General features: G+C 48.3%; 1 pseudogene; it reads left to right on the top strand.

Annotated features, from left to right (window-relative positions):
- The first annotated feature begins 5,923 nt into the window (after positions 1-5,923).
- On the top strand, positions 5,924-13,243 carry LOC116982299 (annotated as a pseudogene).
- The last annotated feature ends 5,757 nt before the right edge of the window (positions 13,244-19,000 follow it).

The raw sequence follows: 19,000 nt of genomic DNA, 5'->3' as shown, positions 1-19,000 counted from the left end.
AATATATTATCTTCAAAATTTCAATTATCGAGGGGCAATAGGCAGGGCTGTGTTTTATCTCCCCTGCTATTTGCACTTATGATAGAGCCGCTTGCTGAAAGGATAAGAAGGTATCCGGATATTCAGGGATATAATACTAAGGATACTATTAATAAAATAGCACTATATGCAGATGATATACTTTTATATATTACAAACTCCCAAACGAGCATCCCGAATCTATTAAATCTAATATAGGAATTTGGCTCTTTCTCCGGTTATAGAATAAATTGGAATAAAAGTGAAATTATGTCATTAAAACCCCAGAAAGTGAATCACCTATTAAAATTTCCATTTAAAATCGCAACGGAAAAATTTAAGTATTTGGGTATTCAAGTTACTAGAAGATATAAATCATTATTTAATGCTAATATTATACCATTATTAAATACATTTGATTCACTGATTAAATTTTGGAGAACGCTCCCACTGTCTCTAATCGGCAGAATAAACACTATAAAAATGATAGCGCTACCACAAATAATATATTTATTCCAATCTATACCAATATATATACCAAAACACTTTTTTTTTTAAATTAGACTCGAATATTTTTAATTTTTAATTTTATTTGGGATTATAAAGCACATAGAATTAAAAGAAATCACTTGTGCAGACCCAAAGAGGTGGGGGGGGGGTTTGCATTACCTAATTTTCTATACTATTATTGGGCAGTACATATTAAAAATGTAATTTATTGGTTGGACAGTTCTGCTCAGCTCAACAGTTGGAATGGATAAGAATGGAGAAAGCTTTTTTCCCTAATAAAGCTGAATAATATGTTATATAAGAAGAATCCAATTATACAAAATACAATAGGAATCTGGAAACAAATAAAATTAACTTTAAAATTAAGAAATGTATCAGTGTTAACACCAATAGTGAATAACCCAGTATTTAAACCATCTGGTATGGATAAAACATATAAACAATGGGAAAAAGTGGGAATTAAAAAGGTAGGTGATTTGTATGTATTGGGAAATTTATTATCATTTCAACAACTAAAATCAAAATTTAAATTGAATAACAATCAATATTTTAAATACCTACAGGTATGTGACTTTATGAAGAAATATATACCAAGATTCCAAAGTATAATTTTAGACCCACTGGAAGAAGTAATGAATATCAATGCGGAGTCAACAAAATTAATATCATACTTGTTTAACAGTATTTTAAATATAGAATTACCATCAACAGAGGCAATTAGAGAAGACTGGGAAAAAGAATTAATGATAAAAATCTCAAAAGAAACATGGGAAAAATATTTGATACATATACATAAATGTTCGATCAATGCTAGACATAACTTAATTCAATTTAAAATATTACATAGATTATATTATTCCAAAACTAGGTTGAATAAATTTTATTCAAATATTTCTCCCATTTGTGATAAATGTCTTTCTCAAAATGCCAATATTACGCACTCATTTGTCTCTTGTTCAAAACTTTATAAATTTTGCTGTGATATATTTGATATATTCTCAAAGCTATTTAAGACAGAAATGGAACCTAACACTGAAATGATTATATTTGGAGTAAGTGGAGATGGGAACAAATTAAATACACACCAAAACTCATTTTTCAATTATGGGTTAATAACAGCAAAAAAACTTATACTTACATTTTGAAAAAATGCTAATATATCAACATTTAAAATGTGGATCAGTAATATGCTGGACACAGCACATTTGGAAGAAATGAGACTCCTCCTAATAGACAAACAAGACCTATTCTTAAGGAGCTGGTCCCCATTTATTAATTTCTTGGATTCATGTGGTGACATAGTATCATGAAAACCAACAGTTTCAGGTATGGGTGAAAGATGATTTAGAATATTAAAAATAAATCATCTCACTGTGGCAATGGAATAATCTCCCTCCTACTTTCCTTCTTCACTTATTCCTTCTCTCTCACTTTTTCTTTATTGGTTTTTCACCCACGCTCACTAATCTACTCTTCACTTTTCACAACCTCTTTTTCTTCTCTCCTTTCTCACTTCTCTCTTTAAAAAAAGGGAAGTTGTACAGGCAATGTAATATGTTAACATCGTGTTTGTACCAATGCATTGTACTCACTTCTAATAAATAAAATATTTTAAAAAAACAAAAAACGTGGGCAGGTGGGACTAGTGCAGATGAGACATGCTGGGCCGAAGGGCCTGTTTCCACACTGTATCACTCTATGACTCTATCTATCCTTCTCTCAAACCCATCCTCCTGCCTTCTCCCCATTACCTCCGACACCCGTATCAATCAAGAATCTATCAATCTACTCCTGAAAAATGTCCATTGACTTGACCTCCACAGCTGTCCGTGGCAATGAATTCCCACAGTTCACCACCCTCTGACTTAATAAATTCCTACTCATCTCCTTCCTAAAGGAATGTCTTTTAATTCTGAGGCTGTGGCCACTGGTCCTAGACTCTCCCAGTAGTGGAAACATCCTCTCCAAATCCACTCCATCCAGGTTTTTACCAGGCTGGGACAGACGGCAACAGCTTCACACAGTGTCCCAAAGCTCGCGTCCTGTCCTGCATCACCCAAGGTAGCAGAGACGTTATAGGAGAGGGCAAGCACTCAGATTCTTGTTAATTTCTGAAATATTGGTCATAAATTTGGTGCAAAAATGCTCCAAAATAAGGCTCAGAATGCATCAGAAAGCATGAAAAACCCCAGAGCTTCCAGGGCCCTTAAGCAGGCCCTGGACCCTGGCATCGAGGGACTTCACGCTTCACGCTCGTGATGTGCGCAGAGCGCAAATTATTTCACATTAATTTTTTTGTAATCCCGTCTGCCACCCCCCTTTTTGAAAAGCTTCGTACGGGCCTGATATCTGTAGCCATAGGGCAGTCGCACACATCCCCACTACTTCAAAGATAGTTCCTGCACTTGGCAATATCGTTTGGTGTTTGGCGGCTGAAATGCGGCAGTGGGGCTACAGACAGCCCGGCACCCGGGTGAATCACCCTATCTGGGGGTCCGGAGGGTGAATCACCCCATTGTGGGGGTCCGGAGGGTAAATCGTCCCATGTGGGGTGAATGAGGGGTGAATCACCCCGGTGTGTGGGTCGGGGGTGAATCACCCTGGTGTGAGGGTCGGGGGTGAATCACCCCGGTGTGTGGTTGGGAGGGGAGGTGAATCATCCCGGTGTGTGGGTCGGGGGTGAATCACCCCGGTGTGGGGGTCGGGGGGGAGGTGAATCACCCCGGTGTGGGGGTCGGGGGTGAATCACCCCGGTGTGAGGGTCAGGGGTGAATCACCCTGGTAGGGGGTCGTGGTGCCGGTGCAGCGCGGCCACTGACACTGTGTGGGTGGAGGGGATGCTGGTGTCGTCGACCTCCCCGCGTGACTCTCCGCCTAATCTGAGGAAGGATATTCTTGCCATAGAGGGAGTACAGAGAAGGTTCACCAGACTGATTCCTGGGATGTCAGGCCTTTCATATGAAGAAAGACTGGATAGACTCGGCTTGTACTCGCTAGAATTTAGAAGATTGAGGGGGGGATCTTATAGAAACTTACAAAATTCTTAAGGGGTTGGACAGGCTAGATGCAAGAAAATTGTTCCCGATGTTGGGGAAGTCCAGAACAAGGGGTCACAGTTTAAGGATAAGGGAGAAATCTTTTAGGACTGAGATGAGGAAAACATTTTTCACACAGAGAGTGGTGAATCTGTGGAATTCTCTGCCACAGAAGGTAGTTGAGGCCAGTTCAGTGGCTATATTTAAGAGGGAATTAGATGTGGCTCTTGTGGCTAAAGGGATCAGGGGGTATGGAGAGAAGGCAGGTACAGGATACTGAGTAGAATAATCAGCCATGATCATATTGAATGGCGGTGCAGGCTCGAAGGGCCGAATGGCCTACTCCTGCACCTATTTTCTATGTTTCTATGTGACCTCACCCGTGGCCATTGCCGCCAACCTTCACCGACTCACCGACACAGCCGACCCTCACTGTCTCGCCGGAGCCGCCGACCCTCGCTGCCTTCCCATTCATCCGCTGACCGGCACTTCCGACACTTCGCCCGTGTGCCACTCGACCACGGGCCTCGACCAGGCCTGGAGTCGCCATGCTGCAGACTCTCACACCACGTGGTCTAACTGGGCTGGGACCTAATGCTTCCCCTCCTCCCACAGGGAACCTCACTAGACAATAGGTGCATGAGTAGGCCATTCGGCCCTTTGAGCCAGCACCGTCATTCAATGTGATTGTGGCTGATCATCCACAATCAGTACCCCGTTCATGCCTTCCCCCATATCCCCTGATTCCGCTATATTTAAGAGCCCTATCCAGCTCTCTCTTGAAAGTTTCCAGCGAAACGGCCTCCACCGCCCTCTGAGGCAGATAATTCCACAGACTCACAACTCTCTGTGTGAAAAAGTGTTTCCTCATCTCCGTTCTAAATGGCTTACCCCTTATTCTTAAACTGTGGGCCCTGGATCTGGGCTCCCCCAATATTGGGAACATGTTTCCTGCCTCTTGCCTGTCCAAACCCATAATAATCTCAGAAAATTTCAATGATACCCTCTCATCCTTCTAAATTCCAGAGTATATAAACCCAGCCTCTCAGCATATCTCTCAGCATATGACAGTCTTGTCATCCCAGGAATTAACCTGGTGAACCTAACGCTGCACTCCCTCAGTAGCATGAATGTCCTTCCTCACATTTGCAGACCAAAACTGCACACAATATTCCAGGTGAGGTCTCACACGGGCCCTGTACAACTGCAGGAAGACACATTTGCTCCAGTACTCAACTCCTCTTGTTATAGAGGCTAACAAGTCATTTGCTTTCTTCACTTCCTGCTGTACCTGCATGCTAACTTTCATTGACTGATGAACAAGGACCGCCAGATCCTGTTGTACTTCTTCTTCTCACATCTTGACACCATTCAGATAATAATCTACCTTCCCATATTTGCCACCAAAGGGGTTAATCTCACATTTATCCACATTAAACTGCATCTGCCATGCATCTGGCCACTAACCCAACCTGTCCAAGTCACACTGCTTTCTCATAGCATCTTCCTCACAGTTCACACTGCCACCCAGGTTTGTGTCATCTGCAAATTTGCTAATGTTACTTTTAATCCCTCCATCTAAAACATTGATGTATATTGTAAATAGCTGTGGTCCCAGCACCGAGCCTTGCGGCACCCCTCTAGTCACTTCCTGCCATTCGGAAATCCCTACTCTTTGTTTCCTGTCCTCCAACCAATTTTCTATCCATATCAGCACTCTACGCCAAATACCATGTGCCCTAATTTTGCCCACTAATCTCCTATGTGGGACCTTATCAAGGTGTCTTCCCCTTCACCCTTGAACCAGGTGAATGCGACTACTCCTCACCCACACCATCAGTCTGAAGAAGAGTCTCATCACCTATTCCTTCTCTCCATAGATGCTGCCTCACCCGCTGAGTTACTCCAGCATGGGGTGGGGGGGCAGATGGAAGGAGAAGGTGGGAACTGGTCCTTTGTGACGTCAGGCCAGGGAGGCGGGACACGTCCCATTGGCCACTGGTGCTGCCCGTCATAGGGGGAGGCAGGAAGGGGTCACATTGGCCACTCCTAGATCCCTCTGCTGATCCTGAAACGTCACCCATTCCTTCTCTCCAGAGATGCTGCCTGTCCCGCCCAGTTACTCCAGCACATTGTGTCTATGTTCGGATTAATACACCTTCCGCAGTCCTTTCCTCCACGCGTTGATCGGCCACTGGTGGGCAAAGGGATGGAAACTAAGACGTTTGGACAGGTACGTGGAAAAGACAGGTTTAAAGGGGAGAATGGGGAAAATGTGAGTGGGCCATTGGCACCTTCTCAAGATGGCGCTTTGAAGGGTGAGAACCGAACAAGATGGCCACCGTCAACCCCTCACCAAGATGGCCACCGTCAACCATGTAGTAACCATTTTGCATAATGCTGTGTGTCCTAATTATAGCATTTGTCTTTAAATTTAGTCTGCCTGTAATCATGTGGGTGGATTTATTGCATCACCTGGGGCGTGTTTGCTGCGGGGATTCTAGCGCAAAAGCTAGTAATTTGTTAGTTTAGTTTGGAGAAACATGGAGAAGGAATAACTTTCGACCATGAGGAGCTTTCCTGCATGAGGAACTTTCCTACATGAGGAGTTTTCCAACATTTCTAAGCGACATGCTGAAGTTTGATGAAGATTAAAGTGTATGAGTCAAAGAAGGTTGGATGAATATATTACTGTTTTTCTTCAACAATAAATCAAGTTCAAGTTCAAGTGAGTTCAATTGAGTTTATTGTCATGTATCCCTGATAGGACAATGAAGTTCTTGCTTTGCTTCAGCACAACAGAACATAGTAGGCATTGACTACAAAACAGATCAGTGTGTCCATATACCATTATATAAATATATACACACATGAATAAATAAACTGATAAAGTGCAAATAACAGATAATGAGTTATTAATGTTCAGAGTTTTGTCCGGGCCAAGTTTAATAGCCGGATGGCTGTGGGGAAATAGCTATTCCTTGGTCGTTGCAGTCTTGAGGCTCCCGTACCTTCTACCTGAAGGTAGCAGGGAGATGAGTGTGTGGCCAGGATTGTGTGGGTCTGTGATGATACTGCCAGCCTTTTTGAGGCAGCGACTGTGATAGAGCCCCTCGATGGAAGGAAGGTCAGAGCCGATGATGGACTGGGCAGTGTTTACTACTTTTTGTAGTCTTTTCCTCTCCAGGGTGCTCAAGTTGCCGAACCAAGCCACGATGCAACCGGTCAGCATGCTCTCTACTGTGCATCCTGTAGAAGTTAAAGAGAGTCCTCCTTGACAAACCGACTCTCCGTAATCTTCTCAGGAGGTAGAGGCGCTGATGTGCTTTCTTGATAATTGCATCAATGTTCTCGGGCCAGGAAAGATGTTCAGAGATGTGCACGCCCACGAATTTGAAGCTCTTGACCCTTTCAACCATTCACCCGTTGATATAAACGGGACTGTGGGTCCCCATCCTACACCCTCCAAAGTCAACAATCAGTTCCTTGATTTTGCTGGTGTTGAGGGCCAGGTTATTGTGCTGGCACCATATGGACAGTCGCTCGATCTCTCTTCTGTACTCTGACTCATCACCATCAGCGAACTTGATGAAGGAGTTCGCACTATGATCGGCTTCGCAGTCATGAGTATAGAGTGAGTACAGCAGGGGGCTGAGCACGCAGCCTTGATGTGCTCCCGTGCTGATTGTTATCGAGTCTGACACATTTCCACCAACACGAACAGACTGTGGTCTATGAATGAGGAAGTCGAGGATCCAATTGCAGAGGGATGCGCAGAGACCCAGTTCTGCGAGTTTGGTAACCAGCTTGGAGGGGATGATAGTACTATTAAACATCCCCTATTGAAGACATTTAAAGACTGCATGGATGAACTACAAAAATTGTTCATCCCAGTTTGGCAAAAGAATAAATCAGGGAAGGTAGTGCATCCGTGGATAACAAGGGAAATCAGGGATAGTATCAAAGCGAAGGATGATGCGTACAAATTAGCCAGAAAAAGCAGCATACCGGAGGACTGGGAGAAATTCAGAGACCAGCAGAGGAGGACAAAGGGCTTAATTAGGAAAGGAAAAATAGATTATGAAAGAAAACAGGCAGGGAACATAAAAACTGACTGCAAAAGTTTTTATAGATATGTGAAAAGAAAGAGATTAGTTAAAACAAATGTAGGTCCCTTGCAGTCAGAAACGGGTGAGTTGATCATGGGGAACAAGGATATGGCGGACCAATTGAATAATTACTTTGGTTCCGTCTTCACTAAGGAAGACATAAATAATCTGCCGGAAATAGCAGGGGACCGCGGGTCAAAGGAGTTGGAGGAATTGAGTGAAATCCAGGTTAGCCGGGAAGTGGTGTTGGGTAAATTAAATGGATTAAAGGGCGATAAATCCCCAGGGCCAGATAGGCTGCATCCCAGAGTACTTAAGGAAGTAGCACCAGAAATAGTGGATGCATTAGTAATAATCTTTCAAAACTCTTTAGATTCTGGAGTAGTTCCTGAGGATTGGCGGGTAGCAAACGTAACCCCACTTTTTAAGAAGGGAGGGAGAGAGAAAACGGGGAATTACAGACCAGTTAGTCTAACATCGGTAGTGGGGAAACTGCTAGAGTCAGTTATTAAAGATGGGATAGCAGCACATTTGGAGAGTGGTGAAATCATTGGACAAAGTCAGCATGGATTTACAAAAGGTAAATCATGTCTGACGAATCTTATAGAATTTTTCGAGGATGTAACTAGTAGCGTGGATAGGGGAGAACCAGTGGATGTGGTGTATCTGGACTTCCAGAAGGCTTTCGACAAGGTCCCACATAAGAGATTAGTTTACAAACTTAAAGCACACGGCATTGGGGGTTCAGTATTGATGTGGATAGAGAACTGGCTGGCAAACAGGAAGCAAAGAGTAGGAGTAAACGGGTCCTTTTCACAATGGCAGGCAGTGACTAGTGGGGAACCGCAAGGCTCAGTGCTGGGACCCCAGCTATTTACAATATATATTAATGATCTGGATGAGGGAATTGAAGGCAATATCTCCAAGTTTGCGGATGACACTAAGCTGGGGGGCAGTGTTAGCTGTGAGGAGGATGCTAGGAGACTGCAAGGTGACTTGGATAGGCTGGGTGAGTGGGCAAATGTTTGGCAGATGTAGTATAATGTGGATAAATGTGAGGTTATCCATTTTGGTGGCAAAAACAGGAAAGCAGACTATTATCTAAATGGTGGCCGACTAGGAAAAGGTGAGATGCAGCTGAGACCTGGGTGTCATGGTACACCAGTCATTGAAAGTGGGCATGCAGGTGCAGCAGGCAGTGAAGAAAGCGAATGGTATGTTAGCTTTCATAGCAAAAGTATTTGAGTATAGGAGCAGGGAGGTTCTACTGCAGTTGTACAGGGTCTTGGTGAGACCACACCTGGAGTATTGCGTACAGTTTTGGTCTCCAAATCTGAGGAAGGACATTATTGCCATAGAGGGAGTGCAGAGAAGGTTCACCAGACTGATTCCTGGGATGTCAGGACTGTCTTATGAAGAAAGACTGGATAGACTTGGTTTATACTCTCTAGAATTTAGGAGATTGAGAGGGGATCTTATAGAAACTTACAAAATTCTTAAGGGGTTGGACAGGCTAGATGCAGGAAGATTGCTCCCGATGTTGGGGAAGTCCAGGACAAGGGGTCACAGCTTAAGGATAAGGGGGAAATCCTTTAAAACCGAGATGAGAAGAACTTTTTTCACACAGAGAGTGGTGAATCTCTGGAACTCCCTGCCACAGAGGGTAGTCGAGGCCAGTTCATTGGCTATATTTAAGAGGGAGTTAGATGTGGCCCTTGTGGCTAAGGGGATCAGAGGGTATGGAGAGAAGGCAGGTACGGGATACTGAGTTGGATGATCAGCCATGATCATATTGAATGGCGGTGCAGGCTCGAAGGGCCGAATGGCCTACTCCTGCACCTAATTTCTATGTTTCTATGTAAACTATTAAAATAAACTATTAATCAAAAGACTGTTATTTATCAAAAGACTGTGTTATTTATCTTTCGAGAAGCAAGTCTGGTGGAGAGCTGACATGCGTAAAACGACATTCTCCTAACTCCATGCTGTCTCCTAAGTGGCTCCAGGGAGCAATCTCTTGAACGATATCATAATCTGCTTCTATAAACCCCTCACCAAGATGGCCGCCGTCAACCAGCGCCACTGACGGCGACCCATCCAGACGGCCACCGTCAACCCCTCACCAAGATGGCCACCGGCTGCCGACCAATCAGCGGCGCCGACCTCAACTGCCCTCACCAAGATGGCCACCGGCTACCGACCAATCAGCGGCGCCGACCTCAACTGCCCTCACCAAGATGGCCGCCCGCCCGCCCGCCCCGAGCCGAATCTGCCCGTCGACCGCATGAAAATGGCGGCGGAGAAGCGGCAGTTGATGACGTCACTGCGGACGGAGCTGAGGTGAATAATGTTGTAAATCAGCAGCGGATTGAGCGGGATCTGTGGGGTCAACATGGTGGAGAAACATCATCTACAGTACAGTGTGTGTGGGGTCAACATGGTGGAGATACATCATCTACACTACAGTACACGTGTGTGTGTGTGTGGGGAAAACGGGTCAAACTCGTTATAAATAAACCAGACTCACCCTCTTATTCACTCAGATCAATAACTGAGGTTATAAATAAATAAATAAATCAGCAGCGGAATCAGCGAAATAAATAAACCCGGTAAATCTGGGGGAGAGAGAGAGAGAGCTGAGGTCAATCTCCACATAAATTACACGTCTGGGGGAATAAAACTGGTCTGGGGTCAATAATATAAACTCACTGTCTGGAGCAGCGTCCTGAGATAAAACACGTTATAAACATTTCCCTCTCTGGCTCCCCCCCTCTCTGTAAATAATCAATAAATCACCAAATACACTACACGCCTGGGGAAATAAACCCGGTTAAACTGGGGTAAATAATGTTATAAACACACAGGGGAAGCGGGATAAACTGGGCTGTGGAATCGTTCCCATAAACATCCGACCCCGACCCCTCGGTAAAATAATTATAAATCTGCTGTGATGACATTACACAAGTTGGTATTTCACAAGAACCACATGCATCATCAGGCTGCCTTTTAAACCCATGTCCATAAAGTTTTGAGTCTAATGGTTGTAGCTGTGCTATTGTGGCTTTTTAAAAACATGTTTATTCTTGAAATAAAAACCATAATTCATTATGCTAAAAGAAAACAAAATGACAGAAAGGACCATGACAAAATTAAAATTCCATTGAATTAAGTAAAAATTATAAAAGCATTACTCCAAAATTGTATTAAACTAAGGCCACAGGTATGAGCAAAATGGCTGAATTATGACCAAGGGAGAGTGTGTTTGGTGCCGAGGGGGATGAATGGGGGGGGGGGGGGGGGGAGAGAGAGAGGCGTCAAGTGAGCCAAGGAAGGAGGTAGGGTGCTTGCTGGGGGTGCGTTCACATTGTTTGGTGGTGGCGAGGGTGTTGCAGTTTAGGAAGTCAAACCAGGGCAGTTTCTTCACTGAATGGCGGGGCGCTGAGGGAATGTGCGGAGCCGAGGGATCTAGGAAGCAAGTAGGAGTTGGGCCGAAGGGCCTCTTTCCAACGCTGTATCACTCTATGAATCTATGACAAAGTGCTGGAGTAACTCAACAGTTCAGGCAGCATCTGTGGAGAAGATAGACACAAAGTGCTGGAGTAACTCAACGGGTCAGGCAGCATCTGTGGAGAGAATGAATGGGTGATATTTTGGGTCGAGGCCCTTGTTTGGTTTAGTTTAGTTTAGTTTAGAGATGCAGCGCGGAAACAGGTCCTTCGGCGGCGGAGTCCGCGCCAACCAGCGACTACCCCGTACACTCGCACTATCCTACGCACACTAGATACAATTTAACAATTTTGCGGAGGCCGATTAATCAACAACCCTGAACGTCTTTGAAATGTTGGAGGAAACGGAGCGCCCGGAGTAAAACCCCACGCAGATCAAGGGGAGAACGTACAGACACCACCCAGACAGCACCCACAGTCAGGATCAAGCCCGGGTCTCTGGCGGTGAGGCAGCAACTGTACCGCTGCGTCACTGTGCCGCGCATAATTATATAAGGGTTTCCTCCGCCATAAACGCACCCAATATGTGCTAGTCATGTCCTGTTTGTCAGCTTGTTGACCCTCTGTGTTCCCCTCTTGCAGGGTTTAGGAGCCGTTGCTGTGGACAGACAGAAGGGGGCGTGAGCGGCCATTGAGGGCAGCCAGTGTGCCGGTGAGTTCTCCCCCCCCCCCCCCCCCCCCCCATCTGCTCGGTGTGCGGGCTGAGCTTCGAGGGGCTGAGCTTCGATGGAGGACCACATGATGGGGCACAACAAGGAGAAGCGTTATGAGTGCGACGTGTGTGGCAAGGCCTGGCAGAGCCCGAGCGAGCTGGAGATCCACCGGCGGGTGCACACGGGCGAACGCCCCTTCGACTGCTCGGAGTGCGGCAAGAGCCTCACCCGCTCCAGCAACCTGCTGCGGCACAACCGCGCACACTCCGGCGAGAGACCCTTCACCTGCTCCACCTGTGGCAAGAGCTTCAAGAGGGCGGATGTGCTGAAGGTGCACCGTTGGGTGCACACGGGTGAGAGGCCCTTCACCTGCTCCACCTGCGGCAAGAGCTTTGCCAAGTTGTCGGGGCTGTGGTGAGCGGCCCTTCACCTGCTCCGACTGCGGCAAAGGCTTCAAGTCGTTGCCAGAGCTGAAGCAGCATCGGCATGTGCACACCGGGGAGCGGCCCTACACCTGCAATGACTGCGGCAAGGGCTTCACCCGCTTCGGCAACCTGCTGGTGCACAAGCGCACCCACACCGACGAGCGCCCCTACACCTGCGCCCAGTGCGGTAAGGGCTTCACCTGCTCCAGCAGCCTGCTGTTGCACCAGCGCACCCACAGTGGCGAGCGCCCCTACACCTGCCCCCAGTGCGGTAAGGGCTTCACCCAGACCGGCACCCTGCTGGAGCACCAGCGCACCCACACAGGCGAGCGCCCCTACACCTGCACCCAGTGTGGCAAAGGCTTCACCCGGTCCGGCAGCCTGCTGGCGCACCAGCGCACCCACACTGGCGAGCGCCCCTTCACCTGCGTCCAGTGCGGCAAGGGCTTCACCCATTCCAGCAGCCTGATGAAGCACCAGCGCACCCACACTGGCGAGCGCCCCTACACCTGCACCCAGTGCGGCAAGGGCTTCAGATCCTCCAGCAACCTGCTGGTGCACCAGCGCACCCACACTGGCGAGCGCCCCTACACCTGCGCTCAGTGCGGCAAGGGCTTCACCCATTCCAGCAGCCTGATGAAGCACCAGCGCACCCACACTGGCGAGCGCCCCTACACATGCACCCAAAGCGGCAAGGGCTTCAGCTCCTCCAGCCACCTGCTGAGGCACCAGTGCACCCACACCGGCGAGCGCCTCTACACCTGCACCCAATGCGGCAAGAGATTCACCCGCTCGACCTATCTGCTGTCCCACCAGCGGGTGCACGCCGGCGACTGTCCCTTCACCAGCCCGGTGTGTGGAGAGCGCTTTGCCACGGCCTCCCACACCCTGTCTCACCAGCACATGCACACCAGTGGCCAGCCCTATGACTGCCCGTACTGCGGTGAGGTGTTTGACAGCTCACGGGGGTTGCGGCGGCACCGGCGGACCCACGTCGGCGACCAGCTGCTCCCACTGTGACAACAGAGCATGGGGGCTGCGGGAGCACCAGCGGATATACACCGGAGAGAGACCCTTTGTGTGCACTGAGTGTGGCAAGGGTTTCACCCGCATGTCCAACCTGTGGCAGCACCGGCGTACCCACGGCGGTGAGAGTCCCTTCCCCTGCCCATCCTGTGGTAAGGGCTTCACCCGCCTTGACCACATGCAGGAGCACTGGCGAGTCCACACCGGTCAGTGCCCCTTCACCTGCCCGCTCTGTGGCAAGGCCTTAGCCCGCTCCTCCAGTCTGCTGGCACACCGCCACGTAGATAGGTTGGCGCTCTCTCTCGCACACGCAACATTCCCCCTCTCTCCCTCCCTCTCTCAAACACACACATACAGTCCCTCTCTCTCTCACACACAACACTCCCCCTTTCCCTCTCTCCTTCTCTCTCACTTACACACACAAACAGTCTCTCACACACACACACAACACTCCCCCCTCTCTCTGTCACACACACACACAGTCCCTCTCTCTCACACACACAGTCCATCTCTCATTCACACACACCCTCTCTCTTCCACGCACGCACTCTCACACACGCACTCTCTCTCTCACACACACACACTCTCTCACACACACACACTCTCACACACACACTCGGTTCACAATAACCAACCTGATCTCCTGGTGGCTCAGCACTTCAACTCCTCCATGGCCAGAGTGAGGCCCACCGTAAATTAGAACAGCAGCACCTCATATTTCGCTTGGGCAGTTTGCACCCCAGCGGTATGAACATTGACTTAAACATAGAAACATAGAAAAAGGTGCAGGAGGAGGCCATTCAGCCCTTCGAGCCAGCACCGCCATTCATTGTGATCATGGCTGATCGTCCCCTATCAATAACCCGTGCCTGCCTTCTCCCCATATCCCTTGACGCCCTAGAGTATCTAACTCTCTTAAATCCATCCAGTGATTTGGCCTCCACTGCCCTCTGTGGCAGGGAATTCCACAAATTCACAACTCTCTGGGTGAAAAAGTTTTTTCTCATCTCAGTTTTAAATGGCCTCCCCTTTATTCTAAGACTGTGGCCCCTGGTTCTGGACTCGCCCAACATAGGGAACATTTTTCCTGCATCTAGCTTGTCCAGTCCTTTTATAATTTTATATGTTTCTATAAGATACCCCCTCATCCTTCTAAACTCCAGTGAATACAAGCCTAGTCTTTTCAATCTTTCCTCATATGACAGTCCCTCCATCCCTGGGATCAACGTCGTTCTCTAATTTCAGGCAGTCCCTACTTACTCCTCCCCTTCTCAGCTCTCCCTCAGCCCACTTGCTCCACCTCCTCCTTTCTTCTTCCCCCCTCCCCCACCCTCACATCAGTCTGAAGAAGGGTTTCCAACCGAAACATTGCCTATTTCCTTCGCTCCATAGATGTTGCCTCACCCGCTGTGTTTCTCCAGCATTTTTGTCTCCCTTCGATTTTCCAGCATCTGCAGTTCCTTCTTAAGCATTTTTAATCGTTTTTTTAAAGAAAGCTTTGACGCATTTGTGCCTAACGTAACAAATAAAACAAGTTTATCCTGACCTCACTGTGAAATAATTTAATTTGGTCCGTAAATTAAAAATGCAGATTTGCTGAAAAACAGAAAGCAGTCAAATTTAAAAGAGAATTTTCCCAGCAACATAAAGTCTGGGAAAATCTTAGAAGCTTGGTTTACACTAATCATTGAAACAATATATCAACAATGTATTAACATAGCGATGTATAGTCTGGGCACAGCACCATATTAGATATCTGTCTGCACTGCCTGTCCCAGCTAAGGACAAGGTAGCGGCTTTCATCCAAGTCTTACAAGCTTGTTATAGTTCACAGACGGATGCCCATTCTGGAACCAAGATGGAAGTCATTTGAAAACAAAATGAAGTTAGTTGTCCTTCCGGAATGGGCAGCTGTACTGAAGCTGTGCCAAGATTTGAGAATAAGGCTGACATTGCAAATATATGGGTCCAACCTCCCTTGTTTCCCTTAGGCTACGGATCTTTCACTCAGATTTAGAAGGTGTGTTTTATTGATAAGAAACTGTATAATTACTCTAATTTTCCTTTGTTCTTTGAGTGGAGCTCGAGAAGCACTGAGCAACGCGTGTGCTCTTTGTAGATCTCGCCACTCCCGTCTGGCAAATTGATTAAAAGATTGTTTTGGTTTACCTTTAACAATTTTGTTGCTGTCTGCTTTCTTTAAGAGACAAACTTTGACAACTGTGCTCTTTGGAATTCTTCAGAATTCATGTTGTGTTATCAATAATGAAAGAAAATGCCAACCATTTCCATAAATGATAAGAAATTATTCTCGCCTCCATGCATATCTGTAGCCGTAGGCCAGTCGCACACCTCCCCACTACTTCAAATTTAGTTCCTACACTTGTCAATATCGTTTGGCCGCTGTTGTGTTTTACTTGTTTCATGGATTTGATTAGATTAGGAAATGTTTCCTTTCCTACAAGGGTCTTTCCTCTGAGGAGTTTCTATAGCAACATGCTCACTCTTGCCTTTATGAAGAGACTGATGATTAGTACTCAAGGTCTGACAGACACATCATGGATTAGGTGAACTAAAGAAAGTCTTGACGCATTTGTGCCCTACGTAACAAATAAAGCAAGTTTTCCTGAACTCACTGTGTTCTTCGGAATTCTCCAGAATTCTTGTTGTGCTATCAATAATGAAATTGATTAGTAGGACTGGATGTTACAATCCCTAAGGTTTTACACCACAATTGACATTGGATATTCTTGGGGGTGACCACTAGGTGATTTTGCTACCAATGAGACACATCTTCAGTTGTGTACCTCAACGTCACTGGGTGTTTCGGCCTTTTATCACAAGACACCCTCAGTCGAGGCAGGCCCAGCGCAGGATGATCAGACCCGGGTATGTGTCTTATGTTTAGCCTCTAGAATGTCACGTGGCAGCCCAGGCAGCTTCTTTTCTCTTCACCCACAGCCAATGACTGATACAAAAAAATGGCAACAATCTCCAGAAATGATAATAAATTATTCTCGCCTCCATGCATATCTGTAGCTGTAGGGCAGTCGAACACCTCCCCACTACTTGAAAGATAGTTCCTGCACTTGGCAATATCGTTTGGTGTTTGGTGTCTGAAACACAGCGGTGGGGCTACAGACAGCCCGGCACCCAGGCGAATCACCCCATGTGGGGGTCCGGGGGGTGAATCACCCCATGTGGGGGTCGGGGGGTTAATCACCCCATGTGTGGGGCGGTGGGGGGGATGAATCACCCCATGTGTGGGTCTGGGGCGGGGGGGGGGGTGAATCACCCCATGTGTGGGTCTGGGTTGGGGGGGGGGGATGAATCACCCCATGTGTGGGGCGGGGGGGGGGGATGAATCACCCCATGTGTGGCACTGGGGCGGGGGGGGGGGATGAATCACCCCATGTGTGAGTCTGGGGCGGGGGGGGGGTGAATCACCCTGATGTGTGGGTCTGGGGCGGGGGGGGGGGGTGAATCACCCTGATGTGTGGGTCTGGGGCGGGGGGGGGGGGGGGGGTGAATCACCCTGATTTGTGGGTCGTGGTAGGGATGGTCATGGTGCCGGTGCAGCACGGTCAGTGACTCTGGGTGTGTGGAGGGACCAGACTGTCCCCAACTCTGCATCAGCTGGCGGGGATATTGCCGGGTTTATGGCCCCGTGTGTCCGCTGCCCGGAGCCGTGATAGTGCGGTGGGAGCCAGCTTGGGGGAGTAAGGGATGGGAGCCCCTATCCCACTTAGGAAACCTGAACAGAAACCGCTGGTGACCTTGTGCCCCACCCAAGGTTTCCGTGAAGTTCCCAGAGATTTAGATCACTCTCCCTAATGGTCGAAAGTGGTTTCCGCATGGCCGAGGTTTCTTCTATGATCCTGCGATTATTTCAACAAATTCAAAACCGGCGACTAAAAATAGGTTGCCATTTGGTCGAAGCCAGTGGAGTGGGGTCGCTATGTACTTACAGGCAGTCGAATGAAATCTCCTTCGCTGACCGGCCATTTTGATTGGCTCATTCGAGTTTTCAGCAAACATCCTGTAGGATCGTTGGTTTTCAGGACCTAGAAGTTCCGCCGGTAGGTCAAATGCCCACTAACTTTATTGAACTTCTTAAAACTGTCACCAGTCCTTCTTCCTCCTTCTCTCCCCCTTCCCTCTCCCCTTCTCTCCCCATTCCCCCCTCGTCTCTCCCCTTCTCCCCACTTCCACCCCCTTATCTCCCCTTCTCTCTCCCCTTCTCTTCCCCTCTGTCGTTTTCTCCCATCTTTCCCCTTCCCTCCCGCACTCTCTAAAGGACTTACCGTGCTCTGCGGCAGCCATTTACCTTCCTCTTCATCACGCAGACAACACTCCTCCGCTGTCCCTGGCCCCCACCTTCGCGATGTGTGTGTGTGTGCGGTCGGTAGCAAAGACGCTGTAGGATCTTTGGTCAGTAGATGCAGCTCACGCTTCGGTCGAGGCTCTCCAGGCGAGTGACCTCTGCCGACTCATGGAAACCTTGGGTGGGGCGCAAGGTCACCAGAGGTTTCCGTTCAGGGTTCATAAGTGGGACAGGGGAGGGATGGGACGTGGCCTGCTTGGAGGAGTAAGGGGAATGGGAGGTAACCAGCTTGGAGGATTAACGAATGGAGGGATACTCACATAGGGGGGTACCGGATGGGATGTAGCCAGGTTGGGGGATAAGGTATGGAGGTGGCCAGTCTGGGGGTAATGAGAGATGGGAGATCGCCAGCTTGGGGAGTAAAGAATGAGATGTAGGCAGCTTGGGGGAGTAAGGAATGGGGGTAGGCAGCTTGGGGGAGTAAGGGGAATGAAAGGGGGTAGCCAGCTTGGTGGAGTAAGGTGAATGAAAGGGGGTAGCCAGCTTGGGGGAGTAAGGGGAATGGGGGGTAGGCAGCTTGGGGGAGTAAGGAATGGGGGTAGGCAGCTTGGGGGGGTAAGGAATGGGGGGTAGGCAGTTTGGGGGAGTAAGGGGAATGAAAGGGGGTAGGCAGCTTGGGGGAGTAAGGAATGGGGGTTAGGCAGCTTGGGGGAGTAAGGGGAATGAAAGGGAGTAGCCAGCTTGGTGGGGTAAGTTTGTTGTTCTGCACATCGATCAGGAGGCGATGAAATCGCTCGTTCACACGCAGCCGCCAGAGCAAAGTGTACATACAGTGATGACAAACGCAATTAATGCAATATCCAGTGCAGAACAGTGCAAGATTGTGTTGCATAAAGCCCGAGGAAGCACGGCCGAGAGGGGGCGAAGGGCCAATCTCCGGGCAGAGCGACCAATGTCCGTGTCCGTGTGGAGTTTACTCGATTCCCCCTCCATGGTGGACGGATCGGGGCAGGGGAGGCGAGCTCAGCCTTCCTCCCGCGCATCCTAGCCCCGACGGGCCGAGTGCCGCTGCCTTCCTCCCCGGAAAACGGGGGGAAAAACACAGAAGAAAGCTCTTCCAACCCCCCGAATCCCTCAGGGAATGCCCCTGCCCTGCCTTTGGAATCAAGCCGTCACAATTGTGCACGATCAGTCCGCATTATCCTTGTTTTAATATATACTAGACCAAGTGTGGCGACACACACACATGAGAGACAAGGGGGGAGAGAGGGAGGAGAGAAGTAGAGAGGGGGGTAGAGAGGATGGGGGTGAGAGAGGAGGGGAAGAGAGGAAAGGTAGCGGGGCGGGGGATAGAGAGGAGGGGGGTGAGAGAGAGGAGGGGGAGAGAGAGGATG

This window comes from Amblyraja radiata, chromosome 16, assembly GCF_010909765.2.
Source record: "Amblyraja radiata isolate CabotCenter1 chromosome 16, sAmbRad1.1.pri, whole genome shotgun sequence".
Classification (NCBI taxonomy): domain Eukaryota; kingdom Metazoa; phylum Chordata; class Chondrichthyes; order Rajiformes; family Rajidae; genus Amblyraja; species Amblyraja radiata.
This window is presented reverse-complemented; position numbering and strand designations above follow the sequence as displayed.